General features: G+C 40.6%; 1 protein-coding gene across 15 annotated transcripts in view; it reads left to right on the forward strand.

The window, feature by feature from the left end:
* Positions 1–16,744, forward strand: part of MAGI2 (membrane associated guanylate kinase, WW and PDZ domain containing 2) — a 776,755-nt gene that overhangs the window by 114,677 nt on the left and 645,334 nt on the right. The window contains exon 1 of one of the 15 annotated variants that reach the window (XM_075491130.1): positions 2,429–2,494. The exons of the other annotated variants lie outside the window; for them this stretch is intronic. The gene's annotated coding sequence lies outside the window, so the exon portion shown is untranslated. Of the gene's footprint in view, positions 1–2,428; positions 2,495–16,744 lie in introns of those variants that run through there. 15 annotated transcript variants of the gene reach the window in all.

Genomic DNA, 16,744 nt, shown 5'->3' on the forward strand with positions numbered 1-16,744 from the left:
CAGATCAAAAGGATGACTGCAATAAAAATAATTCAAGTTTTTAAGAAAAAAAAACAACAATAAAGAACAAAATCTCTCGACATAAGAAAACACTTTAGGAATTTAAGGAATTCAACTGCTTGGGTTGTTCAAGTGAGCTTGAAGCAGTGACGGAGGCAAGCACAAAACGTTTCTGCCTGCGTGTAGAGAACTTTGAGGGCTCTCCTGCTGGACATTTAATGTCTCTCCTTATGGTCTGGGTTGGGTGGGTTTTTTTCCTTTTAAGGTTACACCCTAGGTTCATTTAAATCAATGGCAAACATCTTGATTACTTCAGCCAAGGTAGAGTTTTGCCCACAGCTTACCCTGAAATATGAAACTTGCTTCCAGGTCCATCTCCTGGGCAGAACCGTGCTCCGGAGCATAAGCTTTCATTCCCTTACAGCATAGTTTTGTAACCTTTTAGATGACTTTGTTAATGTGACTAGGATTTAATTTAAAGTTCAGGGTCAAGGAGGTGACCACTCTGTCAGCAGCCAGATTGAAATATAAATTCAGACGTCCAATTTCGTTTCTTCATGCCGCTGGGAGCTTGCCTATAAAACTCAACGGGAATTTAAACATCACTGGTGAAATAAATGTACTGTACAGAAACACACAGGTAATGCATCAGGTTTATTTTAAGAGGACTATAAAGACTTCACTTGATTTCAGGGGGAAAAAAAAAACCTCGATCAAAACATGGGCACCAATCTGCTTGAGGGTAGGAAGGCTCTACAGAGGGATCTGGACAGGCTGGATCGATGGGCTGGGGCCAATTGTATGAGGTTCAACAACGCCAAGTGCAAGGTCCTGCACTTGGGGCACAAGAACCCCATGCAACGCTACAGGCTTGGGGAAGAGTGGCTGGAAAGCTGCCTGGCGGAAAAGGACCTGGGGGTGTTGGTTGACAGCCGCCTGAATATGAGCCAGCAGTGTGCCCAGGTGGCCAAGAAGGCCAACAGCATCCTGGCTTGTATCAGAAATAGTGTGGCCAGCAGGACCACGGAAGTGATTGTCCCCCTGTACTTGGCACTGGTGAGGCCGCACCTCGAATCCTGTGTTCAGTGTTGGGCCCCTCGCTACAAGAGAGACATTGAGGTGCTGGAGCGTGTCCAGAGAAGGGCAACGAAGCTGGTGAAGGGTCTGGAGCACAAGTCTGATGAGGAGAGACTGAGGGAATTGGGTCTGTTCCCCAGGCTCCCGTGATGGTCCTGGAGGAGAATGAAGCAGCTCTCATTGCTGATCTGGAAAACTGCATCCACAGCTAAGGAATAGCTTGTTGTTTTCTGTTCACTGGCTCCCAGGCCTGAGGGAATGTTTGAAATCCCTGACCATCTCCAAAACGGACAGCAGGAGATCACTGTGGGCTGCAGAGCTCCAGATTGACTCCTCAAGGTAGACACGATGAATGTGATTAGAAATGGTACAGATGAGTGCGAGGTGCCAGTGTCTTTCAGTGTTTATAGCAGTTGATTGATGAAAGCTTCCTACATGAAGGGATTCAAACCAGTGTTTCCAACGGCAAAGCTGTGGGTTACCTTGTCAGGGTGAGGAGCATCTCTCTCCTATTCCTCCAGCTGTCTGTTGAAGCTGGCTGCTGTGCAGCTCAGGGTGCAAGGTTAGGGCATTCTGGTGAGGAAGGGGACGCCTGTCCTGGAGTCCCCAGACTGCTTATGCATTTCATATTATACAGCCAGTTGATTACTAACCCCGCCACTGCTTCGGAGCAGGGAGTAAAGCCCCCTGCAGTGCTGCTGGCCACCAAGACAAGTCCAGGTGCTCTTGTGTTGTCTCGGGGGGGAGTGAATCTGGAGTTTCTGGATGCAGAGTGGCCCAGTGTCAACATGGTGGTGACCCAGCGAGCTGTGCTTGCCTGCCAGCAGAAGCCTGGGTATGTGTAGATGTTGGTACACTTGCAATAAAACCTTCATGATCATCATCTAATGCACGCAGTACAGAGTTAATCTTCTCCTTCTGCCCAAAATGCCAAGCAGATGGGTTTGCCCACTTGCTTATTTGCTATGACGCCACTAGATGCATCAGTGGCAGAAGGGTTCCTGCACGTAGGGAGAGAAGGAAATTGGGGGACGGAGAACAGTTACAGTCAGGGAAGTCCAAAATAGCTGGAAAAACTTTTTCTACATAGAAAACAATGAGGTTCAGGGTTCCTGTGATTCACCATGGATTATTTTTATAACCCTGCTTCATTTAATGTAGAAATTGGAAGGTATTGAGTGAATCAAGCAGGAAGGTAGGAAGAGAAGGGATTGTCTTGTGTTTGAAACAGTTCAGTGCTGCTCTCTGAAGGGCTGGATTATAGCAATGCCTGTGCCACAGAACTCCTAGGTTGTGTTAATGAACTTGTTTAAATGTGATTTTTCACAGAGAAGGAGAAGCTGAGATCTCAGTTACAGGCATGCTGAGCACTTAAAACTGACAGAGAAGTTGAATGTTTTGGATATGTAAAGCCCAGGTACTGTGAAGAGTTCTAGAAAGTATCAGATTGTTTTCTTTGCTAACTGGGCACCGAATCACTAAATATGTGCTGTTTTAAGCTCCTTCGGTCTTACCTTTCTTCATGTGAAAAGTGCAGGTAATATGATTCCCTTCCTATAAGGAGTCTTGTGAAAATAAACTAATATTTATGATGTAGTTAGGTATTATATCAAGGAATACTCGAAAAATTCCACGAGAAAATTAATCATTCTGTTTGCAGAGCATGTTTGAATGGAGTGCACTAAACTAAAGCATATGGTCACGCACTGAACACTGAGGAGAAAGCCAGATTTTAAGTGTCTTTTTATTGAATGAGTGTTGCCATGCATCTTTTGCATTAAAATGGTCAAAGATCTTGCAGAAGAGTTTGCATATGGTCGTACAGTTAAGAATGACATAGAGCATACACATGGAAGGCTGTCACTTAATTATGGTATTGTGTAAGTTTTTGAATGTGTATTAAGATATAGATGAAATTGCTGTAAGCTACTGTGGTTTTTTAATGTATTATGCCCTCTTGCTTTTACAGCCCCGTACCCATTTAGTTTGCATATGTTCTATGTTGCAGCTCCATTCCAAACACTGTTTTCTGTTAAACTGATGATTCAAGAATGAATCAGTACATATTAATGTATATAGACTGTGAAATTGTGCCTTAAAATGATTCAAGGCAAACCTAGAAAAAAAAATTAATTCTTATTCTAAATATGTTTTCCTTACCCAGGTAACTGATGATCAGAGATAGTTTGAGTCTGTGCCAGGAGTACAAATCACTGCATAGATGGTTCTCAACTGTGAAATTGGTCAGCCCATCCAAGGTCTACACTGCTTAAAATATTGAGTATTAAATATATTTTCACTTGTGTGTAAAATCTGAATAACAGCATTGTGTTATCTTCCTGTGACTTTTCAAGGTTTTTCACAGACTTACTAACTCCCGCTTAGGACTTTGGTAATGCAGATAAAACTACTGGATTTATCTTTGTTGTGTGTGCTTTATTTCTAGTATACATTGCAACAAAAGCTTTTTTGTGCTGTACGTGTATGGTTTTTGTTTGAATGTTGTTAGCATTAGCTATTGTTCAATTTTTTGTTAGTATTAGATTAATGCAGCAGCACCGTTGTAAGGCTGTGGTGGTGTAAAGGCACAGCACTGATCTGTGTGTATGTGTAGGGATGGGCTTCTGCTTTGGTTGCGTTTTTGGTGGGTGTTTTGGGGTTTTTTTGCCTTTTTTTTTTTTTTTTTTGGTGTGTGTTAATGCTTTAGGGTTAGTCAATCTAATGTCTGCTGCAGACGTACTTGTTTGTCCCTGGGGAGATGAGAGGAATTTTGGGAAGGGTATTGTACAGACTCTGAATACTAGTGATTTGTGCCAGTATCTTCCCTTCAAAGTAGATGGCTCCCAGCCTTGATTGAAGTGAGAAGTGATTTCTAATGTATGATTCAATGATTTGATAGCATCTGGATGAGTCAGGAGGAGGAGAAGTCTCTGTGAAGGTTAAAACTTTGGCACGACTCCAGGTTAAAGTCTTCAGTGAATTATTGTTAAACAAGCAGTACAACTGAAGGTGCAACTCCTCAGCTGCTAATCTAATACCGCTGCTTCGCCTCTGAGCAAAGTTCAGGTTTACCCCTTTTTTTCTTTTTTTTTTTTTTTTTTTTTAACACTTTGAATTGCTTAGTGGTTTAGGTTTTAACCACTCCTTGTTGGTAATGAAAAGCCTCATATGTGCCATATTATCAGACTTTCCTTTTGGTATGTTTCCATACAAACTTCAGCGCTTTGTTTTCATAATGACATATAAGACAGATGGGTAGAACTGGAAACTTAAGTAATTTTTAGCCTAATTATGTTACTTTGCCAACAGGTACACTAATCAAATATATCACAGTAATGTATGAGTTTGCATCAGTTTGCGCATCTAAATTATAGCTTTATTATAACACTGGTAGAAATCTATTCTAGATTCGACTCATCTAAATATCAATACTGTAAATTTACCTCTGTTCTCCCCCTGTCCTGAGAAAGTTTCTTAGCAGTTCAGGTGACTGTGTCTGGCTACACGTTTAAATAGCAGGCATTTGTCTGAAGTGTGAGAAATTCCTGGAAAGTGTCAATTTTAAGTTATTATAGTAGATAAGCATATTTAAAACTTTGGAATTGAGTTAGCAGCAGCTGAGGTCACTGCATGTGCTTTTTCAATGTAGTTTTCTCAGGTGATTTCTGTTCTGGTCTAACGAGTGAAATAATTTAAAATCAAAACGTCTAGGTTTGGTGTTTCATTTTAGTATATTCAATATGTATTTTTAAGGCTCTGCATTTGAGTTTCAGGTCCCACTAGAGGATAAAACTTGATAACATTTCTGGACTTCTGGTTTGGGGAGTCTTTTGTTGTGCAATGCTTCCTTGCTTTTTGTTCAGCAGTTTTTCTTTCTCAGTCAATAGAAATCATTTGTGCTGGTGGGGCAGGGGAGAAAAAGATCAGTTGAGGCTTTAAAATATTTTGTTGTTGTTTTTAGTTCAGAGCAAAGTGATTTTAGACTATATTGTACCCACACCCCTGGTGAATGAGCTGTTCATTGCAATGACCGCTTTCCTTTGACTTGGCTCTGAGTGTATTTTCTAACAGCAAGGTGACACTGCCATGAGAAGATTTGTCAGGTTCGGCAATAATTAGCATCACTGGGAGAGGCTTAGCAGAAGGCTCAAGGTCAAACTGTTTCCTTGAACTGGTTTCTTTTTTCCTTTCCTAGGGAGGTGATCCTTGCAAAGAGGGGTTGAGGCGTTCCTGGGATTGAATGGGGGAGGATAGATTTTTGTGCTTTTCTAGATAATTAGAGGCCTTTAGTCTCCGAAGTTCTCGTCCTGCAGCTTTCATGAGCATTGATTTTTACTGGAAAAAAATCTGAGGGGAGAGAGAAAGCAGAAGAGACTGCATTACACTTCATTTATGAGAACTTGAGCTAAAATCCCAAACATATCAAAAGAGAAAATGTGCTCAGAGGACCTGGTATTTTTTAAGTGTTTATTTTCCTCAGAAGGCCAGCCTGCTACTGGGTGGTTTTAGCAATGTCCAGTCAGCAGAGTCCTGGCCTTGAAACAGCAGTGACCTTGCCAGTGCAGGGATATTTCTTGAGCAGTATTTGAGGACTCCTGTTCTGATCCTTCCCTCTCTGTGATTGTGCTCAGGTTAGTGATTTTTTTTTCTCCCCCCCGAGCTTAATGCTGCATTTTTAAAAGGAAAAATGTAAATGAAGAAAGTAGATAAGAGATATCTTTTGGACACCTCATTTTAAAAATATTACTTTAAATGCAAAGACTGAAATTAAGCATGGTAATCTTTTCTTAGACTCAAGGTTTCCTCACTCATCTCTGCCAGAATAATAGTGGAGCTGTTCCCACCATAACTGTCTGCATGGTGTGTAAAAGGAGGAGGTGATATTGTGAGTAATTGTTTTGGTCTGGAAAATGTTTTGTTCAAATGTAATTAAAATACCTTTAGGTTTAAAGAACTGAGTAAAACTTGTTATTCTATGGTATTAACTACTCTCTTCACTTAAAAACTTCCTTTTATAGCAGTTGTTTCTGGAGTCATCTTGGTAAAGAGTCTGGGCAGTTTCTGCCTTGCTGGTGAGCTCTCATGAACGTTCTTTTTAGTACATGTTGCAAGATTCATTTTTTTAAAGGTATTGATGAAAAATAATCAGCTACTGATTTTTTTTTTTTCAAAGTAGAATACTATACTAAAAGAGTAAAATAATAGACAACATGGGGATTGCTTATTGGTGAGGTGACTAGAGGAAGGGTCAAATAATCAAGCACAGCATCCCATGACATATAAGTCTTTAAGTTTAGCAGTTGGTTTGGAGCATTCTTTCTTGTTGGCAAACAAAAGTGTTTGGAAGCAGATCAGGTCATTGCCCCATGCTCTTTTTGGCTAGTAGGAAGCTGTTGCCATTTCTTTTTTAGCCATGGGGGAACCGAAGAAGATAGAAATCAGATGGTCTCTCTTTTAGATGTGAACTTGTAGTTCTGGGCTCCCATGTTCAAACACAATGTTCTTCATGTGTGGATTACTTACGCAGTTTCAAAATGTAGTACATCGGAAAACTGCAGCAGTTGCTGTCAGGGCGTTCCCTGGGTCAGGGGTCCGGGAGCTGTGGGTGGGGGTCAGGATCAGGCCCGGTGACGGGAGCCAGGGTTAGACCCAGCCTGTGGTGGATGGGCAAGGTTGTGGGGACGGGGGTGGGCCAGGACAGGGGTGCCTGGCCTGGCGGGGCTCGTGGTCGGGCAGGGCTGGAGATGGCGTCCTACAGCCTTGCTGGGGCAGGGACTGACGGCCCCGGGGGCTGGAACGGGGCCCTGGGCCGTGGGCAGGGTGGGGGCAGCCCCGGGGGCCGGCAGGGACATTAGGGCCCCTGAGTGCACTCAGGCACTGCATTTGCAAACTGACATCTTAACTTCTGCCAGTGCTAACAGAAATGTAACATAACGGGCAGTATTAACGCTGGAAAAAACAGAGCCATTAGCTGTCCCAACACTTGCAAACTGTGCACCACAAAAGCTTAAGATGAGTTTTAGCAACTGAGGCCAACTCTGTACAACATCATCTTACCCGTTATGGAAATTATTGACAGTAAACGTGCCCACTGGCTTACAAATAAGCACAGTCTTATAACTCTCTCTTTTCTCTGAAGCAATTATAGGCTCTCATAACATTGTACAGTAACGTTTCAGAGAAGAGCTGGCTTTAGAAGACATCTAAATGAGCCATCTCGTGTAGATATATGGCTGTAGTCCCTTTGCTAGCTCTGGCAACGACTGTGCTGTAGGTGGACTGGAGATTTTCTTTTTGCTGCTCAAGTAAAGGAGCGCACAGCTGGATTCCAGCTGTGCTGAATTTGGATAGAAGTGGTTTCTGTGCTCTTGCTCTCTCAGCAGAGCTGAATGCTAAGCCTATTCGCTTCAACTTACATTGAAGAATGTGTTATGGTGCCTTTTCATGTATGAATGTTTATTTGCAAAAGGTTCAATTGCAACCTTTAGATAATTTCTGCTATCTCCTTAAACTGTGTATTTGTCTTAATAGCATCATTCTCGTCTGTATATATCACTATTTTCTAAACATAGAAACACTGGCTAAAAAAACAGGGGAAAACACCTTAATCTACCCATTTAAAATTAGTACCTGTTCCTACTATGAGCTCCATAGTGTCTCCTAAAACCTAAGATATGGAATTATTGGAAGCATTCTGTCTCGCTTTATTGAACTCTGTGATTCATCTCATAGATTCAAAGAGCTTGTATTATGAAAAGCCCTGAAAATATCTTCCTTAATATTGCTGTGCTTAAGTAGAATGGTATCTTGTCCAGCGTTTATTGCACAGAACAGGACATCAGACATACTCTATGCTTTTTCCTGAGCAACAGGAAAATAAACCAACAGTGTCTGAAATCCTGGTTTAGGAAAGAGTTGACTGGCCTTGCTGGACTACAAGGCAGAAACTGGCTGGGGGACTTCGATATGAGAGACAAAAATCTGTACTCTGAAGAGCAGGGGCATCCCAGTGCACTTAATGGAAGTCTGCTTTATGTCTCTCAGGTTGTCTAACAAAAAAAAACAGTCCATAAATTACATTATTGTGCAAAATGTAAAAAAAGAGTAGTGAAAATAAATCGACTAGATAAAAAATGATAAATTGTGTGGTCTAATAGTTCTAATATAAGAATGTCAACAGCTGATTTAAAAAGATATCAAAACTGACCTTTCCAGTTCTAAGTGTATTCCAAATATACTTTGTCACGAGTTTGAGTTGCAAAGAGAATAACTTTTTTATTGTTACTCTCTTATTAAAATCCTTCTCATCACTGGAGAGATCTGCATCTTCATTCAGTGTTCTCCAAATTATTCTAGGTGTCACTCTACAGTGTGTACTTTTTCATCTATTTATTCCTTTATCCCATCTCACTCCACTGTATCATGGCCCTAAACTCTGTGTGTGATAGTAAAGTTTGGCTGTTGATTTATTCCTGGCTGGCACACTGAACTGATGGGCACGATTTCCTTTTGAATTCCACTGGGAATAGAGTTCAAGAACTGCATCATTTGGCTAAAATATTCTAATTACAGAATGGTCATTGATCAGAGATTTGGCTGTGTGCAGTCCCTTTGCGTTGGTGGCTGACAGGGGGCTGTCCTGCTGGCTGTGAATTCCTTTGGTCTCGTGTTTGTTCAGAGATCAATCAGTTAATTTCCCTGTTTCAATTTCAAAGGAAACCATATCAGATTATAAAAACCCATGAAGAGATTAGATGATGAGATGGGGGGAAGGTAACATTAATCTGCCTGCTCTGCCTAGTCTGCTTCTTGTTCAAGGGCTTTTTGCCCCTGCAGAATCCCTGTCAGCCCTCAGGACAGGGATGTTTTGCTGCACTGAGACCACGTTCTGCTTTATTGCCTAGAGCAGACCTGTGCAAAAGCTGCATAACATGGCCAGTGTGGGAGCTACGGGCAGTGTTTTTTTCCAGAGGAATGTGTATTACGAGCAGGATGATTGACTCTTACACCTCCAGTCTTCGGTGCTGGTATTAGGATAAGCATTTCCAGCATGGCAGTGGATGGATCTTAATTTGTACACGCAATTCTCTTCTGGTTTTTCATCACTGTAGTTTGTCAGCCTTCATTGTTGTAACACGTGGCAGTTCTTGGGAAAGAGACAAGTTATTTGTTCCAAGCTTGGGTAATGTAATTTGTTATACTAATTCTCTTTTTATGAGTTGGTAGATAAAATTGCATCACTCCTCTTACCTACTGTTGTTTTGGTTCTGGAAATGTGATATGTACAAATGTCTTTAAAAAGTTAACACACTGAAATAATTGTGCTACGTAGTTATGTGCTGTTCCTGTCTTTCAGCTTACAAAGATGAGGACCACTGAGGAACACAATGACAAAGCATTTATGGTGCTCCAGAAAGCCTGATATAAGTGTTCTGTGCGTTGACCCCGCATATTAGCTGGTGGGAGACTTAATTTTTGGGTTTGTTTTTGGTATTTTAAGTTGTTGTTCATAATGCATGTTTGCTAAGAGATAACACTGCTATCAAAGGATGTTGTGGGTATTAATTTACAAGGGTTAAAAGGGATATGAGCTATGGGTCAGGAATTCCCTCAGCTGCAAACTGTTTTGAAATATAGAGTATACTAGACAAGTACAGTGTTACACTGTTTTCACACCATTATTTCTATACCCTGTCTTGGGGCCTGTTGGAGACAGGATCTTGGGCTAGGTGGATCTTTGTAAGAACGTCTGTACTGAGCCAGAGCACTTTTTATGTTGCGTTCTTATGATATTCAGGGTAGAGGTATACGATAGGCAAAATGATATTCCCAATTCTGAATAAGTTAACAAAGCTTCCTATAAAATCATCTCACAGTGAAGCAGGGCATTCTTTTGTATGATATTTGAATTCATTGAAGGTGAATAGTATAGCTTTTGTGGAAGCTCAGAGAGTGTTCAAGTAGTGTAAAAGTAGGGGACCTTTTGGCCTCAGAGCCATTGGGGAGGTAATTACTGTAGTTGAACTGCACCGGTTTCTTTCAGCATAGCTTGACGCATATAGTGTATATTTTGCTTAGTATTTGTATAAAACCTGTAATCTTAAGTAACACATGCTGTTCTTTGGTGCACAAAGGTTTACAGTCTGTTTAAAAGGAGCAATTTGGCATACTTCACAGTTGGAGTGATGCAGTGTGAGCAGTGACAGCAAAGAGAAAGATGGGTCAGAACCATCAATCACTGCCATTAGGAAAGTGTTGATGAAGGGTCTCTCCGTGCTTTATAAACACCCAGTGGATCAGCTCCAAAAGCTTCTCATTTAAAACTTTTGAATAATAATTTAGATTAGTCATCCAAGTCTAGCTTTTGCTTTTTGCTGAGTCTTTCTACCTTGATGCTGGCAGCACTGGTTTCAAACGGAGGAGAAAGCCAGAAGAAAAAGCAAACATATTGACTTCAGTCATTCTCCCTTGTGTTGCTGAGTAGCTTTTCATACCACACAGAGTTGCTTTGGCCAGAGGAAGCAGCACACAATATTGTAGCTGTTGACCCAGGTGTGAAAAGTTCCCCATTCCCTGCTTCCTTTCCCTAAACAGAGTACTGCCGGGGGATGGTGAAGACACACCTGTGTCCTTACAGCTGTCTTGGCAGTCATTCATCTGGTTGAAAAACTCAACTTTCTGTACTCAAGCTTGAGCATGCAGTCACAGAGTTTAGGGCTGCCTTCTTTCTTCACACCAGGCTTCTCAGGAGATCTGTCCTGATATCTCAGGCCTTGAGGGGCAACACTGATCAGCGGTTTTGGGTCTTGATTTTGAACCATTTCCTGGGATCAAAGGGAATTCAGAGGAAAATGAAGTCCTGTTTGTTGGAAAGCTGAGACATTTGTAGATACCTGGAAATGTCTGAGTTCAGTTTTGCTCATCTTTCCACAAGAGAATCATAGGGACGGATTGGCCAAAGTACATAAAGAGGGCATGTGGTCTAAAAGATAATCTCTTGGCACTGTTTTTTCTTTCTTTTGCAATTCAGTAGGGAGGGATAATCTTTTGGCCTTCAGTTCCCCTTCTGCCCTCCCAATGAATGATGGAGACTAAAGAAGAAAGAACAAGGCACAGATCTAAGCTGATTTCCAAAGAGATATGTACTCAAGGATGATGATGTTGTTCTTCTTCTTCAGGGAGAAAAGCCACCTAAATGAATTGGGAGATTAAATGGCAACATTTATGTATGAGTAGTTACTCCTCTGGGCAGAATTTCAAGAACTGTGAATGTATACTTAAGAGGACGACGAGTATAGCTGCCCCAGAAAACCTATAGCCACTTCTGTTTTTCATGTTGCTTGGGAAGCTGGAACTGAAGGAAAAAGGCTTTCTTGCCACTCATGAAAAACTAAAATAGTATCTGGTTGTTTCCACAAAGTACCAGTACCACTGTGAGTTTCTGTTCCCTTATGTCTGTATCAGTAGCGCTGCTGCTGCTGCAGATTATAATTTTTTTATTGCTGTTCCTCTCTTCCCATGACTAAAGGGAGAAGACCTGATACAGAAAAAGAAGTGGCCTCTTGCTTACAAAATATTTACTAGCCTTCCCTCCTGTCTGCTCCATCTCCCAGACACACATAGTCCTCCCTATATTTTGTAAGGCTATGAAATTTATCAGTCCTAGTATCTATACTCATGGTATACATGACCGTCTGAAAAGGGTTTCTTCCTTGTTTTTAACTTCGAGGTGTTTGTTCTTTTTCATGTTAACCCTTCCCAGATTGCAAATCAAAGATGTAACTTCAGCTTCCATGTCTGTACATTTAAAAAAACCCTCAAACCCGAACTTTTGGCATCAACCTAACACCGATGAAGATAAAGCCTGAAATGTCATGTAACATTGTGCCCTTGCTTTCACAAGTGATCCAACACTGGTGCTCAATTTATGATTTCTACTCTTGTTAAATAAAACACCAAACCACTTTAGTAGGAGCGAGATACAGCTGTGTTGGCATGTTGTGCATGGGCTTCCACGTCCCCTCTTCCATTGCAGAGCTTTATCTTTTGAAAGTGATACATAGGCACTGAAATTAGATGCTCTGGCAAATCCCCGCTCTTAGTGCCAGAGCAGAAAATTTTGCAGAAAGCTTGAGGCTAACCAGAATCAATCATAGTTGTTTGTGAGCCTTTTCTTTTTTTTTTTTTCTTTCTGTCAGAATCCGCAGAAGGGAATATGTGTTGAGTGGCAAGTCTGAAGCAGTCCCCAAAGCAAACCAAGAGGGAGTATCACTTTGCAAGCGGTTTCTAGAATAACTCCAGACCTCAGAGCAAGCTGTATGGCTCCTAACCCACCCTTCCTGGAGTTGCTCCTTGCAGTTAGCCAGGAGCTTTCAGTCTGGGAACATACAGCTGACTGTAGCTCCAGACAAAAGGAGGGAAATAGGTGTTGTCCAGAGGAGGAAACTTGTGGGGATGTGCAAGAATCTTGCTACAAAGGTGCCATTGGAGTAGAAGCTGTGCAACATGGATGTTGGATCATAACAACTGAGGATCTTTGAGAGACTTTGAGTAAAGCCATGAAAAGCAGACCAGGATTTCATCTATAAATAACTCCAAAGGAGGTGCTGTTGTTCAGTCCCCACTCACTGTCCACATCTCCTGCAGTACACAGGTGGTTTTATTAATTTAGGGTGTTAGCTTTTCTTTGCCCAATATAAATAATTTTCATTTGATCTGAAAAAATATTTCTAAATAGGCAAAAGTCTCTTCAGGTTATAGAAATAGTAAAATCAGTGTTTAAAAAAACAGAAGATGGAAATGAGTTCTGCTGATCATCATTCCCTCCAGAGACAGAAAAATAACTATATGCTCTTTTATGCAATATCATGATTTGTGATAAAAACCAGACCTGGCGTAGTAAGTGCTATACTAGGAAGCCTGGATGGAATATGCAGCCTGTTTTAGGAGAAGCTGATCTTGGAAGGATGTTAACTGAAGATAGTCATTAAAGACATGTCTGTCAGAAACAAAACTATAGGTCTTAGGGAAACCATCTGGGAATCATAATTTCATTTACAAGTATGCTTCAGTGAATTGGTGTTCACATTAATCCTCTCCAGAAATTCCTCCATACTGCATCATATTACCCTACTGGCAGAAGTCAAGATCCTAAATTTCATCCATTTTTAAGGGATTTACCTATTTAGCTGACAAATGACCCTTAGCCATGTGTTATCAGGAATAGTGAAATGAAATAATTTGGGAACTGGGTATCTAATAGAGAAGGTGTAAGATCCCCTGAATCTCAAAAGACCATTGTCATCTCTCATGAATAACTGCTCTGAATAACTGTTCCCACTATGGTAGCCAGTGTGCCTGGCAGGTTTTGCATGAAGAAATTGGGAGATATATAACAGCCCATTGCAGCTGAAAAAATTCAGCATCTTTCTTAGACTAGGTAGCAGTACCAAGGAGAAAACTTGCATGAAAGCTTACAGGGCACAGAGAAAAACCTAAACCTACCCCCAGAATATCCTCATGCATTGTAAGTCAACTTGATGTCCCTTTTTTTTTTTTTTTGTACCTGGTACCAGTTATAAAACACCTTGTGGTCTCTTCAAGTGTCGGAACTCATCTGAACGGGTGATAAATGGTGTCTTGCAGATTGGAAAGGTTGCTGTTATATATCTTCACATAGCTCTCCAGAGCCAGATAAAATACAGGAAAGAAGCAGCAGCAGCAGTAATATTCACTCCTTTTTGCTGAGAAGGCTCTGGCTCGCAGTGCTGATGAGCATGAGAGCAGGATTTTCACCGTACTTCTTTCTTCATTAGAGAGATTTAAGTAATCAAATTCAGCTCTCAGTTCATACCAACTCAAAATAGATACCTGCATGAAACAGTGGTTGCTTTCATGAACTTTATAGTGAAGCTGACAAACCTGGCTTATTATTCTGTTGCAGTCAAAGCAATAAGGTGAATATATTGTGTCTAGTATCTTTGTACTTGGATGTCTTGGTCCTATTGCCGCATTAAATACGGTTTTTCTTATGTTCATTAAAATGGTCCCTTTAAATAGGCCTATGTTTAGCCTATTAAGGGAAGAGAATCTGCTTTAAAAGTTAGTACATCCCCTTGGAAACCCTTCTGGCAGTGTTAGCTATGTGGATTTATAGCTAATACATACTTTCTGACAAAGCATTGATTATTATGATCATTTGTTGTGTTGGAAGCTTTCTTGGATGAGACTCAGAATGATACTTGTACTTTGGAAAAGTCCTCCTAATAGCCATAACCACAAATTTCCTCAGTAAATGTGATAAATATTTATTTTTCCTTTCAAGGATAAACATTAGGATCATTAGTGCTCTTACAAAATGAAAGTGGGGAAATCATGTGTTCTGTCATGGGATCTGCTTGCTGAAATGCCATGGTGTTCTGAAAACATTAATATGTGCATTTGCTAAATTATTTATAATGGTCACCTGGTGACAAATTTGAGCAGGTGTCTTTTCCAATGGCCAGAGGTAAGTAAGAACACATAATTTTTAATTCTGAGCTGTTCATATTTAAAGAGTAATTATGTTTCATGTAGTGGAGTTGATGGTGCTATGAAAATCCTCTTTTGATAATTCTCCTTATATCATGACAGTAAAGAATAAGAAAACCCTGCTTACTTGAAATTTTCCCCCTTTCCCCTTCTTTCCTTCCCCACAAGATATGTTTGCTCGGTCAACCTAGACAATATTTACAGTTTTATAAATGTAAATTTCTATCAGAAGTTGTCATTGTAGTAAATTGGAGACCTGTCGTGCCTGTGATCTGTGGTGAGACACTAAGGAAAAAACACCAAGTGGGCATAACTCCTCTGTAATTTAGGAAAGCAGAGTGGAGTTCTGGCTATAAAAGTTGTATCAGCAGATTAATTTCCAGGGGTGCTTGATATTAGCAGAAGAACGTGACAATTATTTTTATGATGGAAAGCTGCCATCCATTTTAATGGATCTGCACACATTATTAAAGGCCATAGAAAGAAAAAAAAAACAAACAACCAGTAAAAATATATGTAGTTTACAATTGTGGGTAGGGTAGGAGTCTTAGTCTCTTATTTTGTGAAGCTACAACTGCTGACAGAGACTTCCAAGCAGAAAGTATGTAGTACTGTGGATTTGCCAATGCCATTTGCATGAGAAAAAACATGTTTTTCCCTCAGGGCTTCAGAGGTTTTCTGAAAATTCAGCATTTTTTGTGCTAAAATGTTAATGAGCATTAGTAGCTCATTTCCATTCATCTCCCCTGGGGAAATGAGACTTTTGCTGTCACACTGTCTCTGAATGCAGGTAGTGGGATGCAGCTGATAACTTCAAAATCAGTTGTCCAACTTAAGCCAGGTTTAACAGAAAGATGAGTTTCCAATGATTGTGATACTGCAGGCTTTGGGAAAAGGGGGAGTCAAATACAAAGCTTCAGTTTGAACATAGTAATATTAGACATTGGAGAATTCACATGGGAAAGAGCTGGTGTAAATGCCCCGTGCTGGATGGGTATATTTACCAATACTTTTCTTGTTCTGACTTTTGTAAATAAAAGGGTAGCAAATGTAGAGGAAAACAAAACAACACCATCAACAGCTTCTGTTTTGTTTCTGTGTCTGATCTGGTTCTAGGCAAATTCACACTTGCACAGGGAGCCAGTAATAGAGCTGCAAGCAGCATAGTGAAAGGTCTTCTGCATTGTTTCTTTTGGAACATATCTTTGTTTCTAACACTGCTCCTGATGTTTGTAAACATTACTCCTATTGTTTGTAAATTTTTCTAAGAACAAGATAAAAGCTTATTTTTTAAAATGCTTATTTGACTTATAGTGCAGGTAATAAATTCAAGCCAAAAGGCACCTTTGACCTTTATATTGTCTTTAAAAGTTCTTAAAAAGGTGTGCCTACAGCATCCTGGGAGTCTTGTTCCAGCCTGTGGGTAGGTTCATTCCACAGTATGCACTGGTCCCCGCAGACCACGCTGCCCCATCCTCCATGCCTCTCAGTTCCTTTCAACAGGGAACAAATTCACAGGCAAATGCCACCCCAGTAACATTCCTGGATTTCACAGCTCTGACATAGTCTGAATGCTATCCCTTGAGTTGACCTTCTTCATCATAAGAAGAAAGATGATCTCTCTACCACTATTTGTCTCAATTCACATGTGTTTTGTAGGGGCTTACAAATGTATGAAGACATTTCTTCTTCTTGCAGCTACTACCATATTCACATCTGTACCTCCCTTAATTGCGTTGGATGCAGAAATATCTCTTAATCGAATGAGTACCAGATTTTTCAGTGTCACTGCAGTCCCATCCATCAAGAACTTTATCCATCATCTAATTGTATTAACCTTGAGTGATTTCACTAGTTCAGCAGAACACAAAAGAAAAAAGCCTTTACCAGTTCTGTCTATTCTTTAAATGTAGAAACAGCTCAGATATATAGGCAAATAAGCACAGAGCCAGCCAGTCATATATTGCTACCTAGAGTAGTTTTATTGCATTTCAATATTGATTTCTGTTTCATTAGACTGAGATTTACAGTAGGCAACAAAAAAATCGTATTCTTTTGGGACTGCTGTTGACCTCAACCTGGAACATATTTTCAGAATCCATCACAGTGCTCTCATATTAAAGATATTAAACAAGGG

This window comes from Mycteria americana, chromosome 1 (genome assembly GCF_035582795.1).
Source record: "Mycteria americana isolate JAX WOST 10 ecotype Jacksonville Zoo and Gardens chromosome 1, USCA_MyAme_1.0, whole genome shotgun sequence".
In the NCBI taxonomy this organism is placed as follows: Eukaryota; Metazoa; Chordata; class Aves; order Ciconiiformes; family Ciconiidae; genus Mycteria; species Mycteria americana.